Source organism: Vulpes vulpes, chromosome 5, assembly GCF_048418805.1.
Source record: "Vulpes vulpes isolate BD-2025 chromosome 5, VulVul3, whole genome shotgun sequence".
In the NCBI taxonomy this organism is placed as follows: Eukaryota; Metazoa; Chordata; class Mammalia; order Carnivora; family Canidae; genus Vulpes; species Vulpes vulpes.
In genome coordinates this window covers 102,774,087-102,787,996 of record NC_132784.1, presented here as the reverse complement: position 1 = coordinate 102,787,996, position 13,910 = coordinate 102,774,087, and the positions used below count along the sequence as shown (strand labels likewise).

Here is a 13,910-nt window from a genome sequence, read left to right as displayed (position 1 = left end):
ATTATACGTACTGTTATTTAATATTATTCTGGAAACATAGCCCATGTGTTAAGACAGAAATAAGAGGCATGACTATTGGAAAGGAGTAGACAAAATAATTTTCCAGAAAATATGAAAGTATATACCTAAAAAAGAATACTCAAACCTACTATAAATGATAATAATGTTACGGTAGGATGGCTAATTAAAAACAAATGCACAATTTTTTTCTATGACTTTGGCAATTAAACATCTAAAGATCTTATTTATAATGGCAATAAGGTATCCAAAATTTTATATAAACTTAAGAAAGACATGTACAAGCTCAACTTAAGGAAAGGAGAATACAGAAACTTGTAATAATTATCTTAGTGTTAATTTTAAAAGTGAATGAGTTGAGGGGTAATAAAAAATAGAAAAGAAGGTTACTGAGAGGAAGAATAAATTGTCAGATACCAGAAATATTATGAAATAATATGATATTTTATTGCTACAAAAATATATCAGTGGAACAAAATAGAAAGTTTGGAGTCTTTAATATGCTACAGATGAATTTCAATCATTAAACATTCATTTAGCAAATATTTTTGATCATCCATTGTGTGCCAGCTGTTGTTTAAGGTATGGAAAATGCAGTAGTAAATAATACAACGTTCCTCCCTCATGGACTGGGTCATCTAGTTAGTTTTTAAATGTTTAAGGAAAAACCTAGGGTATATCCCGATCTCACACTGCATGTCAAAATAGATTGTAAATAGAATATAATGCTAAACATAAAAATATGAGAAATGAAGAGAAAAAAATATAAAGAAGTAACAATATTTGAGTTCAGAAACCTAATTATAAAAGCAAAGAGAAGGAGATATTATTGATTATTTAAATTGATTTTAAAACATAAAAAATGGCACACTTTTTGTATTAAAAATAACATTTCAAAGATAACCTGTAAAAAAATAAAAAGGCAAATGGTTGTAATATGTGACAACAAAATGATACCTTTAATAAGAAAAGAGCACTTACAGACTAGTAATAAAGACAAACTCCCAAATTCCAAAGAAAAACCGGCAAAGAATTTTGGAAATACCTAAATGCAGAACTGTGATGAAAGAAATTCAACTTCCGTATTTGTCCTAAAAATACAAATTAAAATTAGAATAAGATCCCAATTTTAATCTAAGGCCAGATGGTGTCTCCCAGATATGCCCAGCCAAATCTCCTCATTATACTGGAAATATTTTCCCGACAATGGTTGCAAGACTTTAGATAAGATATGGAAAGGAAATTAAGCAACTTGAGAAGTCTCTTGCAATAAAGTCAGAAATGAAAAGGCAGTTAAATGAGAATTCCAGTTGATTAATTTATGAATTCACACACAACTGCAAGATTTTAGAGATCATCTAACCCAATACCCCCATTAAGATGAAGAACCCGAGGCCTGTTCTGTGCAGGAAATGAAGGCTCTGATGTATGTATGTTTCAAATACTATCTGGTGATATTGCTTCCTTGTACTTTCATTATTTGGATATTATAATGCATGATTTTTCCTTTTAACAGTGACATTCAGACAGTTAGTTTTTAATTGTTCTTAGGAGGTAATAGGGAGTTATTTTAAAAGATGAAATCTTTGTTTTAGGAAAATTAAAATTAACTACAGTTTCCCCAAACTTCCTACTCAGTAAAATTTTACTCTTTTTTTTTCCCCCTGGCATTCCCCTACTTTTTATCCTAATCTATACTTCCAATGTAATTTTTTAGAATACTGATCTAATATTTCCCATGTTCTTTCATGGTCACGGCTGACAATTTAATTTAAAAAAAAATGAAGAAATAATATGTTTAAATAAATAAGATAAAATTTTGGCATTCTAATAATAGTTAGCTATTTGGGGGTTAAATCCAGAGCATTTATAATATTTTCAGATTAGTTTTCAATTGTTATTTTGTCAAGTATACTCAGTAAAGATTTTGTTATTCATGTATTTGTGGGGCTGGTTACCATAAATATTTTATTAATGGAGACATTTTTAGCACCACCTAATGGCAGCCAAGTAAAAAGAAAAACCTTTTCCAATTTAGAATTTATTTGCATAATTCAAATTAAGCTATATAGCAAGAGCTGCTTCTGTATGAAACTGAAGTTTTCCATTCCCTGATGTACCAAATAGGCTGCTAGAAATCCATCTCCAAGCCATTGGCTTGAGTGGGAATGAAGCATAAGGGGTATTTGATAATGAAACCAAGAGATTTCTGCTTTCTTTATGAGAACAAGGATAAGAAAATATGTAATAAAATACATTCATTTTATGTGAAGAGTTTTATTTTAATTTTAGGGATTTATGCATCAAGACTTCATTCTCCATACCCTAGTTAATTTCCTGACAAATATACTTTGACTATTATACTAACATATTTAATTTGTGTAGTTTTTCAGCAGTTGTTTATAAAGCTTTGACCAATTTAATATACTAATCTAATAAAGGATCTTTTATCTTTGGTAGATTTTTTTAAAAACTAGGAGTCCTATCTTTCTGTTTATTCTATTAGAATTTTTTAAATTGAATGTGAGTTGAACAGTGTGGTTTTTATCAGATATGTTACTATATCTTAAGCCTATTTATCTCATACGGTTCCTAACAAGATTTGGGAAATGTGTTGGCTGTCACATCCTTAGCTTTAGGATCAATGGATCAGGTTATGGTATGCATCTGAAGGAGAGTTTAGTGATAACACGAGATGTGAATGCCCTTCATCCTCATTTCAACACTTTGGCCTGATACTTCTTTTGGCTTAACTTGATCAAATAATCACTATTTTAAAAATAATATTGTCTCCTATAAAATCCAAGATAATCTGTTAAAAATATGTCTTTAGGGGATCCCTGGGTGGCGCAGTGGTTTGGCGCTTGCCTTTGGCCCAGGGCGCGATCCTGGAGACCCGGGATCGAGTCCCACATCGGGCTCCCGGTGCATGGAGCCTGCTTCTCCCTCTGCCTGTGTCTCTGCCTCTCTCTCTCTCTCTATCTCTGTGACTATCATAAATAAATAAAAATTAAAAAATTATTTAAAAATATGTCTTTAATATAATAGACTACAAGTTGCCTAGATTCAAGAGAAATTATATGTGTGTGTGTGTGTGTGTGTGTGTGTGTGTGTGTCTCCATTCATCAAAGCAACTCATATGCACTTTAAATCGTTTGGGGGAAAAAATAAAAAAATAAATCATGGGGGGCGGCAGTGAGCATTGTCCAGGTGAGGGGTGGCTGGGGGAGGTCTTTGCTAGATACGTGTTTGACCTAAAGACTTAACTAATTTTGTGAGGTCAGTGTCTAAAAACTTACTTAGATTGAAGTTTATGAATCACAGCAAATTGTAATGCTGAAAGCAAAAAAAATAAACATTTGACTAAAGGGTTAAAAAATATACATATATATAGCTGTTGCTTTCCTATTCCTCCAAAACCACTTGTAAAATTAATGGGAACTTGTGCTTCTAATTTGGATGTAGATAAGTGAGAAAGACTTTCACTTCCACTGTTAAGAAAATCTTAGACTAAATATCATAATTTTCTGTGAGGCTATCAAAGAGCAGGTAATGCAAAAACCTGGATGAACTGAATTTTGGGAAGAAGAGAATGCTTCATAGTTGATCACAGACCTGTGGAAGCTTCCATATCTGAGGATGGGTACTTGGCCTCAGAGAAGTAAGCCTGATTTATAAAGGGAGAATTAAAAAAAATTTTTTTATAAAGGGAGAATTTTCAGGATTGAGGAGAAACCAGCTGTGCCTTAGACAACACTGTCCTTATAAGAAATCTAGAAGTCCAAATGCAAAAACAAATAGGTCAGCCCCCAAATCCTACAATGTCTAACTTATATTTTCCCAAGAAAGTGCCTGCTGAAGAGAATCTAGAAATGGACTCTTATAAATTCTTGCAGTGATTGGATTCTGGAGTTATAGAGGAATGTAATCCAAACAGGAGCCAAAAATATCTATAATTTCAATCCAGTCTCCTGTCAGCTTAGATATAGATAAAATCAAAACAGTGACATCACTAGTCATTTTGAGAGGGGCTAATCACAGGTGAACTCAATCTAATTAAAGCTCAATTTCAGTTCAACACAGTCATCAGAGGCATATTCTCAGATGACCAAATAATTGAAATTGGCATGCAAAAAATTTGTAGCAAGTATTATAAATATTTTAAAGGATTTAACGGGGGGATCCCTGGGTGGCGCAGTGGTTTGGCGCCTGCCTTTGGCCCAGGGCGCGATCCTGGAGACCCGGGATGGAATCCCACGTCGGGCTCCCGGTGCATGGAGCCTGCTTCTCCCTCTGCCTGTGTCTCTGCCTTTCTCTCTCTCTGTGTGACTATCATAAATAAAAAAAGAAAAAAAATTTAATAATAAAGGATTTAACGCTAGAGTTTCATATAGTAGAGGAAGAAAAAGTATCTTAGAAGAGAAATGATAGCTCTAAGAAGTAATAAAATAAAAACTACATTTGAGAAATAAAAATATACAACAAAATCTTTATTGGATTGGCTTAACAGCAGGTGGTACAGAACAAAAAAGTTAATGAATTTGAACACAGAGAATTATGAAATAAATAAAAACAAAGAGAAAAAAAGATTGAAAAAATAAACAGAGGATCAGTGACCTGTGGGATAAAATCAGGAGTGCTAACATATATAGAGATGAAGGATTTAGGAAGAAAAGAAAGAAAATAGGCAGGAAAAAATATTTGAGGAAATAACTATTCATAAATCTTCATTTTTTATGTAAAACAGCAACCTATAAATAAGAGAAGCTCAGAGAATTCCAAACAGGATAAATACAATGAAAGCCACATCTTAGGCACATCTTCCATTACTAAAAACCAATGATTAAAAAGAAAGTAAACCAGCTAGAGGAAAAAAAGACACTTAACATACATACAATGAAAAGAACGACAGCTAGCTTTTCATTAGAAATAATACAGGCCAAAGATAATACAGTATCTAAAAACAACAACAGGGATCCCTGGGTGGCGCAGCGGTTTGGCGCCTGCCTTTGGCTCAGGGTGCGATCCTGGGGACCCGGGATCGAGTCCCATGTCCAGTTCCCAGTGCATGGAGCCTGCTTCTCCCTCTGCCTGTGTCTCTGCCTCTCTCTGTCACTGTGTGCCTATCATAAATTAAAAAAAAAAAAAAAAAAAAAGAGTCCCTTTAAAAACAACAACAAAAGCCAACCTGAATTCTGTATTGGGTGAAAATATTATTCAAACATGAAGTTGGGAAACATTTTAAGTTAAACAATAATACCTCATGAGTAGTTCTAAGCTGCAACAAATGCTAAATAACATATTTTCAGGCTAAAGGAAAATAATACCAGATAGAAATTCAAATATAATGAAAGAATATAAAAAAGGAAAATAAAAAATATATGAATAAATAGACAATTATTTTCTTGATTTCTTTAAATGATATTTGGCAAAAGCAGAAATATATATATATATATATATATATATATATATATATATATGTTCTGCATTTCATATGTATATAAAAGTAAAATTATGACAAAACTAGCACCAAAGATTGGAAGATGGTATATAGAAGTATGCTGCTATAGAGATCTTGTATGTGAAGTGATGTAATATTAATTTGTGGTTGCTATTATAAGTTAAGAATGTATATGATGGCCTCTAGAGTATTTTTAAAAAGTTAGGCTATTAAAAATTAACTCATTTTTAAATAATCCATGAATCAAAAAAATAATCACACAGGAAACTTTACAAATTGAAAAGTTAAAAGTTAAAAAACAAAAGTACGGCATATCAGCTTTGGAATGCAGCTAAAGTTGTGTTCACAGAGAAATGTATAGATTAAGTGATTATCTTAGAAAAAAAAGATCCAAGCTTTTCCAAGTTTCTTATTAAAACTCTAACAAAAAAGTAAGCCCAAATAATAAGAAACAGGAAATAATTAAGATATTATCAGCTATCAGTGAAATTGAAACAGAAAACAAAGCCCAAAGTTGGCTTGCAAGATTATTGGGAGGTGGAGGCCAGAATGGGGAGGGGAATTATTTTGGATTATTTTCAAAAATCAATCAATATGGTTCACTTATTAATTAACTTGTAGAACAAAGTATCATAACATCTCAATAGGTGTGGAAAGCATCTGACAAAACTTAAAACCTACTTATAATGAAAACTTTTAGCAAACTAGGAATAGAGAGGAACAATCTCAATTAGATGAATGAGTGCTACAAATTATTCTACAGTTCATACACGTAATAGTGAAATATTGCATGCTTTGCTTTTCAGATAGGAATCAAGTCAGCATTCAGATTTTACTGGTGGTCCCAGCCCCTGCAAAAAGTAATAAGATAAAATAAAAGGCATAAATACTGGAAAGGAAAGGAAAAATGTCTTTATTTGTATTTAACATGATTGTGTATGTATGTTTAATCTCTTAACAAGTCCTAGGATAAGACAAATTCAGGAAGGTTGCAGTATAGGAAGTCAATATAAATAAAATTAACCAAATATGCTAGAAATGAATAATTAAAATGCAAAAGAACATTTAAAAGTGCAGTAAAACAGTATTTTAACAGGGGCACCTGGATGGCTCAGTTGGTTAAGTGGCAGACTCTTGGTTTCAGCTCAGGTCATGGTCTCAAGGTTCAAGGATCGAGCCCTTGGGTGGAACTCTGTACTCAGCACAGTCTGCTTAAGATTCTCTCTCTGTCTCCTTCTGCCCCTTTTCCCTGCACTTGTGCACATGCTCTCTCTTGAAAAAAAATGAATGAATGAATGAATGAATAAAAGAGAATACTGAACTTGACGAGTGCTGTGGAAACAGGTAAAGCAGAGGGTTGGTTAAAATTGTTAATAGACCAGTCCTAATGAGCCAATTAGTGAAGTTGGAATGTGAGAAAAAGACCTGTAGAAGATGGGGAACAAACCGTGCAGAAATACCTGGGAAAGATATTTACAGGCAGAGGGAAGAACAATTACTGAGGTAGCCAGAGTAGAGATGGGGAAAGGAAGTATAATAGGAAATAAAAGACATAGTGGAAACTGGATTATTTAGGATATTGTAGACTATTGGGTGACTTTCACTTTTACTTGGAGTAAGACAGGAAGCCTTCAGTGAGTACCACAAAGAGGGACGTGACCAGAATTGTCTTTTTTTAAAAAAAGATTTTTAAAATTTATTTATTATAGAAAGAGAGAAATACAGAGAGAGCACAAGTAGGGGATGAGCAGAGGGAGAAGGACAAGCAGACTCTGTGCTGAGCATGGAGCCAACAGGGGGACTCATTCATATGACCTCATCTGAAATCAAGAGTGGAATGCATAATTGACTAAGCCACCCAGGCACCCCCAAAATTGTCTTTTAATGGCATCACTCTAGCTATTTTTTTAGAATAGACCATAGTGTGTGTCTATGTGCATGTGTGTGTTGTTTGGAAGGGGTGGTCATGGAGCAAGGATGGGAAAAGGAAGATCTGTTAGGGGAAGCAATCACAACGATCCAGGAGACAGAAAATGATGATTTATAACATAGGATGATCCACAATATATAAAGAACTTGAATAAAGCAAGTAGAAACAAATAAAGTCTGCAAAATTGGGCAAAAGACATTTGTGTGTATAGCTCTCAGAAAAACTTATGGCTATTTTTAATGTCTGATACATATCTTTATGAAAATACATATGAAAAATCTCACCATCATAAATGGAAAATAAAACTAAGACAAGACTGATTTCTCATTCTTCGCATCTCAGATTTTGAAATGTCCATTGTTAACCAGGGTCTGGGGAAATGGTCATTCACACTATTTAAAAGCATGTGGGTTAATTATTGCCTTTGAGAGGTGATAGATGTAGCAATATTTATAAATGTTTTAATAATTCTTAAATATTTACCCTCATCAACTGGACATTATCTTATAGCTTAGAACTATAAGAAAAAATTGTTTGTCACAGTATTGCCTTTGCTATAAAAAATAGAAACCGACTAAATGCTGTCTATGATAAAATTATAAAATAGACTATGGTAAATGTAGTTATCATCAGAGAAAAATGACTATCTTTGTGAACAAATGTGGAAAGATACCTACCAAATGTGACTTAGTGAGAGAAACTTGTGGAAACATTATTCAAGTAGCTAAGATATGGAAACAACCCAAGTGTACACTGGTGGATGAATGGATAACCAAAATGTGGGGTGTGTCTGTGTGTGTATGTGTGTGTGTGTGTGTGTGTGTATAATATTCAGTCATGAAAAAGCAAATTTTTCCATGACAACATGAATGAAGCTGAAACATATTATACTGAGTGAAATAAGAGAAAAATTCTATAAGGTCTCATTTACATGTAGAATAAAAAACAACAACAAGAACAACAACAACAACAAAATCCCTCAAACTCATAAAAGCAGAGTAGGATGATGGTTGCCAGAAGCTGGGGAAATATTGGTCAAAGGGTACAAGGTTGGATTTATGTTGGATGAAAAATCTAATACGTAGGCACGATGACTATACTTAATAAAACTACTAATACCCAATAGAGTATTGGAAAGGTGCTAAGAGAGTAAATTTCAAATGTACTCAGTACATACACACAAGTGGTAACTGTGAGGACATGGTATGTTAATCAGCCTGACTACAGTAATCATTGTACTATGTATATGTAGCTCATGTTATCATGTACACCTCCAATAGAGAGAATGTTGATTAAAAATCATATTTGAAGCATGTAGGATACATTGTGTGATACACTTCAATTTCAGTAAAGAGAAAACAAATAATGACGTGTGTGCTCGTGTGTGTGTTTTTGTGTGCAAAAATTTCTGAGAAAAAGAAAAAGTTTGCCAAAATGTTGGCAGTAGTTTCTGTAATGATGGCAGGTGGGGCTACAGAGAACTTTCACTTCTAGTTCCTATAGCTCTGTAGCATCTGAATTTTATATAACTTATTTATTAATTTTTGGCAAACTTATGTATTGAAATTTATCATATATTCAGAAAAGTGCAAAAATCGTAAGTTCACAGGTTGGTGGATTTCAAAAACTGGCCCTGTGTAACGAGCACCCAGGTGGTTAAATAAAACATATGGGGCCCCCAGAAACTCTGCATTGTGCCCTGTTCTATATCACAAGCAGGGCTACCACTCTCCTGACTGCTGACACCATTCGTTTAATTTGTCTGGTTTTGAACTTGATGTGTTGAGATTATAGAGTGTGAATTTTTTTTGCCTAGTGTCTTTTACACAACGTCCTGTTTGTGAGATTTATGCAAGTGGTTGCCCGTTTGCTATAGTTTGTTCCTTTTCATTGCTATATTGTATCCCATTATTTGTCCTTTCCACAGTTGATGGGCATTTGTGTATATTCTAGTTTGATGGTATAATGAAAAGTATTGGTATAGATGCACTTGTATATCTTTCTGAACCTATGAATTTTGGGGGGACTATATACCTTGGGGTGGAATGGCTGGATCCAAAGTTATGCATATATTTAGAAGACATACGGATAACTTATAAATAGTGCCAGTTTTTCAAAGTGGTTGTAGCAATTTTAAATCCTGCAAGTAGTTTATGAGCATTCCAATTGCACCACATATTTGGCTACACTTTTTATTTTCTATATCATTTCAGCCATCCTACTGGATGTTTAGTGATACTGTATTTTATTTGGCATTTCTCTGATGAGTAATGATCCTGAGCATCTTTTTTTATGTTGATTACTCACTGGATATCATCTTTCTTGAAAAGTCATTTGCCCTCAATTTTCTTTTTCTTTTTTTAAAGATTCAATCTATTTATTTGAGAAAGAGAGAGAAAGAGAGCATGAGCAGGGAGGATGGGCAGAGGGAGAGGGAGAAGGAGATTCCCCACTGAGCAGGGAGCCCGATGTGAGGCTCAGTACCAGACCCCGAGATCATGACCTGAGCCAAAGGCAGAAGTTTAACTAACTGAGCCACCCAGGCACTCTTGCCCCCAATTTTCTAATGAATTGTTGGTCTTTTTCTTGTTGATTTGTAGGATATATTCTGGATATTTATCTGTTACCAGAAATATGTATTGCAAATATCTGCTCCTACTGTGTTAATTCCCTTTTCAACTCTCCTATTCATGCCTTTTGTTAGACAAAAGTTCTTAATTCTAATGCAGTATAATTGCTCACCTTTTCCCTTTTTAGCATAGTTTTACTTCATTGTTCAAGAGCTCTTTGCCTATATTCCATGGCCTTGTAACTGTATTGCTTTTATGATTAAATGTTTAAAGTTACAAAACAGTTGTATAAAAGTTAAATGTTGCCAGTTATAAATCTTGGCTTTTTAGATTTTTTTAAAATGCTACGCCATGGATATATGTGTATCTTATACATCTATGAACAATAAGAGCCTAGAAGAGTGGCTGCACAAAGTATGTGTTCCCTAAATATTTCTAAAATGAATAAATATTGAGATAGAAGAATGCTCTGTTATTTCTCCAGATATATTAAACTTTAGAATATTTCCTCTCTGTTTTTTCTTTGAAATCAAAAATCTAAATTTTAGGCAAGTGAGAAATGTATGTTTTTCATTCCTTTTTTCACTTTAGTCACCATTGCTCCTTAATATAAAACTTTAAATTAAAAAAAAAACACTCTGGTATTGCTTGGCTGTGGTCCACATGTCTTCTTATTCTTGGGACAGGATGAAAGCACGTTCATGAGGCATAGGGGAAGAAGGGTCAGGTTCAATCACACAGCTATATTTAAAACTTCTGCTCTGTCAGTGTACCACATATCTGTTTCCATTCTTTTGCACAACACAAGTCACATGGCTGAGCCTAAAATCAAAGGATGGGGATATATAAATACGTATATAGATACGTATAAATCTTCTTACAGGAAAAGGAGATGTGATGATGTTGAACAACAATTAGATGTTTTACCATTCTGTCTCATGGTAAATTCAATAACATTTTCTTTGAAATATTTTACATATTCATCAAAAGATTATTATATTTATATGTGAATATATTTATTTGTGAATTTAGTTCATTTAAAAAACCGATTATATGATTCAAGGCATTGAGCTCAAAAGATAGGACTTATCTATGTCTATTGGCAATATTATCAAGTACATGAAGTTCCAAAGTATGTGTGCATTTTTCATGTCTTCATAGAATATATGCAAAAAATTTATCTTTGTAATGTAAGCAGACAAATGATAAGACTGAAGTATTTGAAAAAGCTAAGGGAAGTTTGCCCATACAACATCAAATCAAACTGCCCTTTATTGTACTAAATCCTCCCTTTTCATAAAAAATGTCCTTGGTTTGTGTTAAGTATTATATTTTAGTTGGCCTAAAAGTTATTTATTTCTTTGTTATATGAGTGTAAAATTTGTAAATTAAATGTTATATCTGAAAAACACATGCACTGGCATATCCCATAAATGGCATAATTGGCATATATTAGTTGATTTATTCCCATGTGTAATTCAACTAAACATTCCTGTAATTCTTACTCCAATTCCATTTCATTCAACAAATTTCCCATCAGTTCAGAAAAAGTAATTGTATTTCTGGATTGAGCAATTATTAATTTCTTCCCTCATTCAAATCCTTGCTTTTGCTTTCCTGTCTACTCCCACATAGCTGCCTCCAGCACATTGCTAATAGAGAGTTTTATTATTTTCATGTCCTGAATTGTAGCTGTTTTAATGAAATACCTCCAGCTAGCTGTTTAATTTTAAGACAATGGTTTTAATTATAGTATTTGATACCACATATAAAATTTTAAAAAATAGTAACAGAAAGTTAAGATGTCTGTTGGAGAGAGCTACTCTAGACCCAAAGGAGAGAAACATGAGAAGAAGAGTTGGTAAAAATACAGTTACTCTCTAATCAGAATGTAGACCAACGCTTTGGCCAAGTCTATGCTTTTCCTGGTAGATATCTCCTCCTTTCACCTGATCAGTCTTTATTTCTTTGCCTCCCATTTCTTTCTTTATCAGATATTTGTGATGAGTGCTCCACACCCACTACCTAGTCCTCTATTCTGTCAATCCTTATCACCTGGTTACTTGGGCTCTGAATCATTCCATTACATTGAAAAAAAAAAAAAAAAGATGTCTAATGATTACTAATTACCAGCTCTGTAATCTTTTCTTCAGGTCTAATTATTCTGGACTGACAGGAAGTGTTACATGGTTAACTTTGCCTTCTTAAAGTTCTCTCTTATCTAGGCTTCCATTTCATAGTATTATCATCCTTGTTCTAACTTTGTTATTGTTCTTTTTCTTAAACATGGTGGGAGGCATTTCTCGTAAAGGTCCTTTTTTGTTTCTCTACATTCTGCATCAAAGAGACATGGATTCTTGACAGGTGATTGCTAATTTATTTTTCTAGCCCCATCTTCTCTTCTACGATTTCATTTCTTATTTCCTGATGATGGATAGTTTTTTTTTAATATCATTAATATAAACACATTGTGTTTATATTAAACTGAACTTGTATACTCAACCTATATTTTCTTCTTTTACCTGACCTTTCTATTTTTGTTAATAATGATGCTTTTCCCCTCAGTAATTGATGAAAAGAATTCACCATTTTGTCCCACATCATCACTTCATATCAACATGTCTTAATGAGTTTCTTCTGAAATATACAGAGTCCTTTCTTTCAATCCATTTAGTTACTTGTCAGTTCTTAATTAAAAATTTTATCATCTTATTCCCCCAAAGCACAGTGATATCCTAACTGGTTCCTCTGTGGCTAAATTATCTGTATCTTTTATACATGCCCCCATTAGTTTGGTTGCCGTAATCCCAACTATGAGCATCCTATTTCCTTCCTCCACCCAAGGTTTAATGCCTTCCTTTGGTCTGTAGGATAAATGCCAATCTGGAAGCTCAACCATTTCAGTCCATTTAGTAGAAGAGATGATCTAGTAGCAGGAGTTCAAATGAATTTGAATCCCAAAGAGTGATTTGTTGAGATGAACCTTATTCTGTGGAGTTAGAGAAATGCTAGGATAGACCAGGTATAAGTTTAACAAAGACTTAATGTCCTAGCAGCCAGGAGAGAGAGAATGAGTATGAGGCAATGCAATATCCAAATGGGTAGGACAAGTATGTTTTAAAGGGCACAAAGCACAAAACCTAGAAGCTGAAGATACAGAAGCTAAGAAGGCCAGGAAAATTTTGAGTTGACTCTTTGGAAAGTCTGAAGTCCTTATTCCTGGCTTGCCTTTGCTGGTATTAAAAGATTTCACTCTAAAGATGCTTATCACATAACCTGACTTTCCATCTTTGTCTTCTGTTCAAACTTCTCAGGCTGGATAGTCAATGGCATTCAGCCCAAGATGTTCTTGCCTGTCTCTCCAGATTCATCTCTTAACTCCCACCCACACATCCTACATTCCTTAATACTTTCCATACCTCTAACCCTTTGTACAGTTTTCCCCGAAGTGCTTTGTACTCTCCGAAAACAAGCTCTGGCTTCCTATTCTCTGTGAAACCTTCCTCAATCCCTTTGAATCAAATTATATCTTACAAATATCTCTATATAGGTTTTTGTTTTGTCTTTTTCCTCAACTAGAACTTAATATCAGACACTGGCTTGTTAGTTTTGCTTCTTTATGGAGCAGAGTACTCAACAAATGTTAATGTTCCATCGATGCATGTTTAAAAAATGACAATCCGATACTCACAAAATGACTTCTGCTTTCCTGCCTCCACACCTATGCTAAAGCTTTCCTCTTCCCTCTGATGCATCTCTCCCCTCCTTTCTCCTCCTCCAGACTCTCAAAGGATTTAATAAATGCACCTGGATATCCTGTAATGAACTGGAGGTGGAAAGATGAGTCAGACATGATTCCTGCAGTAATTGTAGCCTCTTGAACTCAAATGAAAACCCCACATATGTAGGACATTTGGTTACTAGCCCAGCC

At 33.9% G+C, this 13,910-nt stretch overlaps 1 protein-coding gene across 1 annotated transcript in view; it reads left to right on the top strand.

Annotated features, from left to right (window-relative positions):
* Positions 1-13,910, top strand: part of USH2A (usherin) — a 684,230-nt gene that overhangs the window by 242,950 nt on the left and 427,370 nt on the right. The window lies entirely within an intron of this gene.